Source organism: Hipposideros armiger, unplaced genomic scaffold, assembly GCF_001890085.2.
Source record: "Hipposideros armiger isolate ML-2016 unplaced genomic scaffold, ASM189008v1 scaffold_589, whole genome shotgun sequence".
In the NCBI taxonomy this organism is placed as follows: Eukaryota; Metazoa; Chordata; class Mammalia; order Chiroptera; family Hipposideridae; genus Hipposideros; species Hipposideros armiger.
In genome coordinates this window covers 129,280-137,000 of record NW_017731939.1, presented here as the reverse complement: position 1 = coordinate 137,000, position 7,721 = coordinate 129,280, and the positions used below count along the sequence as shown (strand labels likewise).

At 37.9% G+C, this 7,721-nt stretch overlaps 1 pseudogene; it reads left to right on the top strand.

Annotated features, from left to right (window-relative positions):
• Positions 1–5,602: 5,602 nt before the first annotated feature.
• Positions 5,603–7,403, top strand: LOC109371723 (small integral membrane protein 10-like protein 2A; annotated as a pseudogene).
• The last annotated feature ends 318 nt before the right edge of the window (positions 7,404–7,721 follow it).

The following is a 7,721-nucleotide window of genomic DNA, read 5'->3' as shown; positions in this document are numbered from 1 at the left end:
GGGGGTTTGGGGAATAGGTAAAAAAGGGAACAGGATTAAGAAGTACAAATTGGTAGTTAGAAAATAGTCAAGGGGATGTAAAGTACAGCACAGAGAATATAGTCAACAACATTGTATAACTATGTATGGTGTAAGATGGGTACTAGATTTTTCAGGGTGATCACTTAGCAAGTTATATAAATGCCTAATCACTATGTCTTACACTTGAAACTAATATTATATTGTTGTCAACTATAATTGAAAAATAAAAATTTAAAAAGAGAAACAAATTATATGCTTTTGAAAAGCACTTTAAGAAACTGTCATTATTATGTATATGTCTACATAAGTATTCAGAGAAATTGTTAGAATTAGTAAGTTTTTATTTATTTTAATGTTATTTAAAATAAATTATTTTGATAAAAATAAAATTATAAATTGTTTGTATTTTATATAGTAACCACAAGAAGGCAGAAAAGTAATTTTTAAAAGTTGCCATTTGTAATAATAACTACAAAATATGAGGCACCAGTGAAAAGTTTTGAAAAGACATACATGAGAAAAATAAGTATTTTTATTGATATATATTAAGAAGATCTAAATGAATTGAGGGATATACCAAGTAAGACAGATTATTAGTATAAATTGATTTGGAGACTGAAGAAAATTCTAAAAAAAAAAAAAATTCAAAGCAAGTTTTTTTGGTTTAGCTTTTCTTCCTTCCTTCCTTCCTTCCTTCCTTCCTTCCTTCCTTCCTTCCTTCCTTCCTTTCTTCTTTTGGTGGAAGGTGATAAGCTCACTCAAATACATGTGAAAGAGTGAAGGATAAAGCAAGCTCATGAGAACTATTAAGAGAAGGTGGGAGAAGATTGAAAATCATATTTTATCTGATACTGAGTCATTTTCATATTACTATGATGTGGTACTAAAATAAGAGTAAACCAGATCGACCAGTAAAACAACAAGGTAACCAGTAGCAAATAAACACATAAATATTCCCCAAGGTTCCAGATGTCATGCTGAAGAATATTTAATAAAAGTACTACTAGTTTTAAAGTTCACAGTTTTAAAGAAATCAATAAAGGGCAATGTTGATGTTCTAATCGTATTCTTTCTAAATTCTGACTAGCCTACCAACCTGAATCCCAGTGTCCAAAACTGCTGTAGAGCCATACTCAGACTCTCTCCTTCCACACAAATTTACCAACCAATAATATACTGTCATTCTTACCCTCATATTTCTGCCCTTTTGGAGAATTTCCCTTCACTGTAAGCTAGCCATGAGAAGAGCAGAAAAGCAGCAGTCATCTGCTTCTATTTTGCACCACATTACCATGCAGATCCATCAGTATATTAAGCTCATACTTTTTCCTATTAACTAGTTAGAGTATTCCTCATCAGGCTTTAAATGTGAGCTGAAGGAGAGGTGGTGAAAGCAGGTTTGATTGGATTCTGAGCCAACAGTTTATACTGTTGTGTTTATTGATATCTACTTGGGCCCAGTCTTGTACACACTGTTTTTATTTCACAATGCAATGCTATTTTGCACCTCCAGTTATATATTTCACTAAACCACATAATAACTGCTTCAGGCAGTTCAGGCTTAGAGTACCACGGTCAGGTGTTCTCTTCCATGGCCCATGGAGAATAGTTTGGCCCAAGAGGCAGGGAACTTGCACTGCAGGTGTTCTTGTTCTAGTCCTCCTCAATCCCCAAGGCTAGGGACTATATGACTTGTCTAGAAATCGAGTCAGAGAAGCTCACTACAAGTTGTGGTGATATGATGTCTCCCAAGTCTTATGAGACCTACCAAATACCATGCGTCTATCTTCAGTGTAAAACACAACAATTTTTTTCTCACTTGAGAAGGGATATCTTAACATATCCCAAATTAATGAATATTAGAAATTTCACGCATGTGATAGGCCACTGTGATTTGACAAGTATATAACCTATTCTCTAGAATTCCTGTTTCTTATTAAGGCAGAGTCCTTAGTTATTCATAGTTACCAGTTCTGTGGTGTGATAAAGATGTCTACAAATGTTATCACTTTCCTCCCATTAAGATGTGAAATCTAATTCCTTTGTCCTTGAATCTGGTGGCCTTGATGACTGACTTGCGACAGAAGTGGTGCTGTATGACTTCAAGGCTAAATGAGAAGATCGAAACTTCTGCCTTGGACCCTTCATCCTTTGTCACTTCCTCTCCTCTCAAAATCCACTTGCCATGCTCTAAGAAGACCAAGTCACATGAAAAAGTCATATGTAGGTATTTGGTTGACAGCTCCAGCTGCGTCCCCAGATGACAGTCAATACCAACTGTCTTGTCTGCCATGTGAATGAGCCATCTTGGATGTACAGCCCAGGCAGGCTTTCAAATGACTAGATCCCCAACCAAAATATGTGTGCACCACCTGAAGAACCTCAAGGCACAATCATACATTCAAACCCTTTCCAAATTCCTACTTTCCAAAACTGTCAACAAAATAAAAACAATTCCTCCTAACTGCTAAGTAATGGCTAATTTGTTATGCAGTAACATAACCAAAGAAAGGTCTAATTAGCATAACATCATCAGATATTCTCTAGGATATCATCAATATCAAGTTATCCCCAGATTATATTGTGATAGAAAGCAGACTTGATGAGGCCCTGAGGCAAGAAATAAATATATACTTTGTCACTGCCATGTAAGAGTAAAGTGATTCTGATTTTCCTTAATTACATAGATGGATGAAAAAGTATTTTCTAGGGAAACAGCTTTATATAAGTTATTAGTGGCTGTGTTTGTTTGTGCCAATAAAACTACAACTGGAAATGTAGCTGTAATTAGCAAAACCGCCTGCTTACATTTGTCATAATCTATAGTATTTGTTCTCAAAATGTGGCCCCCGGATGACTTTTGATGTGGGAAGATGTCTTAAGTAATATACAAAAGCACAAATCATAAATAAATATATGACACAATTAAAATGTAAAATCTTTCATAAAATTACATCACTGAAAAACACAAAAAGAAACCACACAAGTGAAGATACAAGCATATTTCCAACTAGAATATAAAAAATTCTTTCAAATAAATAAGAAAAAGCAAACAATGCAAATTGCCCAACCACCCCCCAAAAATGGCCACTAAGCATAAACAAGCATTTCACAGATTAAGATACATGAAAGGCCAATAAACACTTGAAAAGATGCTCAATCTCATTAACAATTAGGAAAATAAACATTAAAACCACAAATACCATTTTACATCTTCTAGAACTGCAAAAATTAAAAGTGTGACAAAACTAAGTATGGACAAGAATGCAGAGTAACAAAGTTTATAATATAAACTGTCAGTGGAAATGAAAGTCCATACAACCCCTAACCCCATACAAAAAGATTGCAATTACCTTGTTAAGGTTAAATGTGTGCACCGTATGACCCACCAAGTCTTCGTTTGATAAAGCAGAAAAGCTTGTGCACATGGACACCAAAGTCATGTATATGAATTTCATGGCAACATTATTTGAAAGAGCAAGACTCTGAAAACAACTCAATGTCTATGGTCTTGAGACTAAATAAATAAATCATGGAATATTCACATAAAAGGATATTATGTAGCCCTAAAAAATAAGGAACTACAGCTACACACAACATGGATGAATGTTAGGAACATAATGTTGATGAGCAAGAAACTCTCATCAAAATACACATCATATTATATAATTTCCATACATTTTAAATATGCAAATCCAAACACTATATAAAGTTCAGGGAGATATAATTCTCAGTCACTCGTAATTGCCTATTTTTGGTGAATATTTGAAATTCCATATGGTTTGACCTCATATAAGTAAATATGGCAATTTATAAAGAAAGGCAATAAAGTAAGTAATATAAAATTCAAGATTTATTTATTCACACACTTGGATGGGTGAGCTGATGAAGATGGAGCAGTCAACAAAACAGTTCTCAAAACCTGTTCTCATGAACCATTCATTTTAGAAGGAAGAGGAACCAATAAACAAATTAAGATCAAGTGGTGAATAATCTACAGAAAAACAAACAAAACAGATAAGACAGATTTGGCTTGAAGGAGGTAGACTAGCTATTTCACACAGAGGTCACAGAAGGTCCCTCTGATTAGGTACAATTTGAGAAGAAATCTGATGGAAAGGAAGAAGGGGTTCAATGGCTCCTGAGGGAATGGCATTATTGGGAGAGGGGAATCAGAGGCAAATGTCATGAAAGGGGTATGCTTGTATCATTCTGAGAAAAGCAAGGATTTCTATGTAGCTGGGGCAGAGTAGGTTGGCACTTGGGTAGGGAGAGTGATAAATATAAGGTGAGAGAAGAAGCCAGGGATCAGTAGGTCCTATAAGCCATTATAAGGACTTCGTTTTTTATTCTGAGTTAGATGAAAAGGGGCTGGAGTCGGCCAGCTCAGTGGCTCAGTTGGTTAAGAGTTGGTTTGGGAGCGCGAGCTCTGAGCAGCAGGGCCCCGGATCAGTTCTCACATGGGCCAGTGATGCTGTGCCCTCTACAGCTAAGATTGTGAACAACGGCTCGACCTGGAGCTGGGCTGCAGTGAGTTGCCAGCAACAGTGTAGGCTGCCGTGGGCTGCGTGAGCTACCGTGAGTGGCCAGCAGCTAGCATGAGTGGCTGTGAGTCGGTGAGAGCTGCTATGAGCCGCCATCCAATGGCCGGCAACCCACTGCCTCAGCTGGGAAGAGTGCAATGATCATAATACCAACATGGACCAGAGAAGCTGCGTCCTCCACAACTAGACTGAAGAACAAAAGGACAACAACTTGGCTGTTCCCCTTCCCGGATTCCCTAACACTGTTCCCCTCCCCCAATTCCCCAATAAAATCTTTTAAAAATTTTTTAAAAGGCTGGAGAATTTTGAAGAAATAAATAATGTGAGCAGTTTTCTATTTCACAAGGATCATTCTGGATGCAGTATGGAGAAGAGATTAAGAGGAAAGAGGGGAGGACCAAAAATTAATTAGGAAGCAACTAAAAAATAATACCAGCAAGAGAAAATAGTGGCATGGAACTAGGATGGACCCCTGGAGGTAGTGAGAATTAATTCTGGACCTAGTTTTGAAGGTAAAAATCAATGTCCTGAACTCACTGAATGTGGGTTATGAGAAAAAGAGGAGTCAAAAAGACTCCAAGACGTTTGGATTAAACATCTGGAAGAGTTAGGGAAAATGTCAGTGGTGGAAGCAAGGCAGTGGTGGCTTTGGATACATTAAATCTGAGATGGTTATTAATCATCTAAATAGAGAAGTTGAGTAGGGAATTAGATGTAGACGGCTCGTGTTCAAAGCAAATTTGTTGGCTGGCAATTAAAATATGGAAATCTTCAAGGTAATTAGGATTTTAAAAAGATAAGTCTGTGTTAGATCACTTAGAAAGTGACTGTAGATAGAGGAGAGAGGAGGACTGAGGACTAACACTTAGCATTTCAGTGCTTACTGGTGTGGAGAGGAGAAGGAGCCAACAAAGATTTAGGACAGCACTAAAGTAAGAAGATATCAAGCCAAACTGGTGTCCCTGATGCCAAGAGACAGAGTGTCAAAGGAAAGAGGAGGTTATCTCTGATATGGAAGGTAGGAATGAAATCACAGGATGACGGAGAGTAGCTCTAATGATACTGGTGATGTTTGATTTCATCATCTGGATGGTTCACAGTAGTAATCGTGTTAATATATGTTACAGCATATATTATTACTTTGTTATATAATAAATAACACAATTAAAAAATGAAAGTAAGTTAAAAATTCATTGCCAAGTAAAAACATCATGGTACAGGAGATAAAGGGAAATAATTGTTTTGATAAGTTTCTGTAGAAAGCAAGCCACCATGTTAGGCTTATGCTGTCAGTGAAGGAGAGGCATATATTAATAGTTCAACCAGTTCTAGAAGCTATGTAACAGATATATATATATATATATATATATATATATATATATATATATGCTACCCAAAACTTAGTACTTCTACTTAACCCAAATGAAATTTGTAATTTGTAAATAGTGTGCATTTAGCAGAAAGTTATATATTCTACCTTTTAGAAAAGCATGATGTTAAGCCATATATAAATAAACGATTTTTCCAAATTATTTTTAGAAAACATGCTGAAAATCTTTACAACAAAAGCTGAAATGTTAATAGAACAACAATAAAAATGAAGCCTTTTGGGTTTATTCATTTATCTTATAAATACACAAAAGTAAAAAACACAATTTTCTCTTAAAAACATAAAACTCATTTTGAAAACTTTACCCCCTTAAGAAATAATAATTCATTAGAAACACATTTCCAACGTTGTACGTCCCTTTGTTTTAATATAACAAATCTCATAAAAATGTATCTTATGCTTTGAAAACTGCTTCAGCAAGGAGAATAAAGTAGACTTCTAGATAGGCTTTCTGTGCCTGAGTACATACTTAAAAATGATAAGAAGCAGTTCTTTTGCCTGACCCATAATTGGGGAAGGATCAGGTCCCAAGGGGTAGGGGCAGGAGCATCAAAAGTAGACACCACATGGCTAGAAGGTCAACACTAAGATTGCTTACTCATTTATTACCAAAGTTAAATAGCATAGTACCAGCCAACAGCAGAATCAATCTCTCTCTCTCTCTCTCTCTCTCTCTCTCTCTCTCTCTCTCCCCCTCTCTGTCTCTCCCTCTCTCTCGTTCTTTCACAGAGATCTCTCAGTTGTAGCTTCATGCACCTATCTGGAAGAATATGATGAAGCTAATTATATAATTGACCTCCACTAATGTTGGAGATTTTCTAAAGTCTTATTGGAATGTATGTCAGGGGAATCATTTCAGAAGGAGGGTGGTTTCCTACAGTTTCCAAAGGAGGTATTACTAGCCTCCAGTCACAGGCAGGAGGTAGAATTAGACTCATTCTTTGGGATAATGATCTCTATTGAAACTGCTAGCATGAAAGAGACATTCGCTAAACGCTGGGGATATCATCTAAGTCCTGGTTTGTATATACCTGAATCTGTAAGAGCATTTATTGAACCTATTTGAAAACCCTATTGAGTTTTTGGCCGGAGCGCGGCAAGTGAAGGAAGGCCAGCCAGCCGACCTCCCACACGGATTCCCCTGCGTCCGTCTCTGGTCTCTGTCCGTGTGTCGGTGGGTCTCCAGAGTCGGCTGGAGGCCCTGTCCTCTGGGCACTCAATGGGAGGCTACATCAGCCTGCTGGCGGCGACGACTGGCCCGTGGGGCCTGATGGTGTGGCTGTCACGCTGGGCCACGGGCCCTCAGCTCCCACCGCGCCTTCTGCAAGGGGCTCACGCGCACACTGGTCACCTTCTTCGACCTGGCCTGGCGGCTGCGCATGAACTCCCCCTACTTCTACGTCGTGGCCTCGGTGATGCTCAACGTCCGCCTGCAGGTACATATTTAGCACAACTACCTTTGTGGCAGTCAGGGGCCCCCGGCAGGATGGCCGACTTCCACCCACCAGCTCACCTGCCCCAGAGCAAAGCGACCAGATCGACTCGTGCATGCAAACTTGCCTGCTTGTCTAACCCGTGTCTCATCTTTTCATGTAATTGAGCTGTTAGAAATCATTGTTTGCGGAAAGCCTTCAATATAACCAAAAAAGCCTAAGATATAACAAAAGGTTGACTCTCAAGGAAATAGATAATTCAAGGAACAGAAAAGAACTTAAAAATATAACAATCCTCAGAAATATTTGAGAAATTCTTGCATCCACAAAACA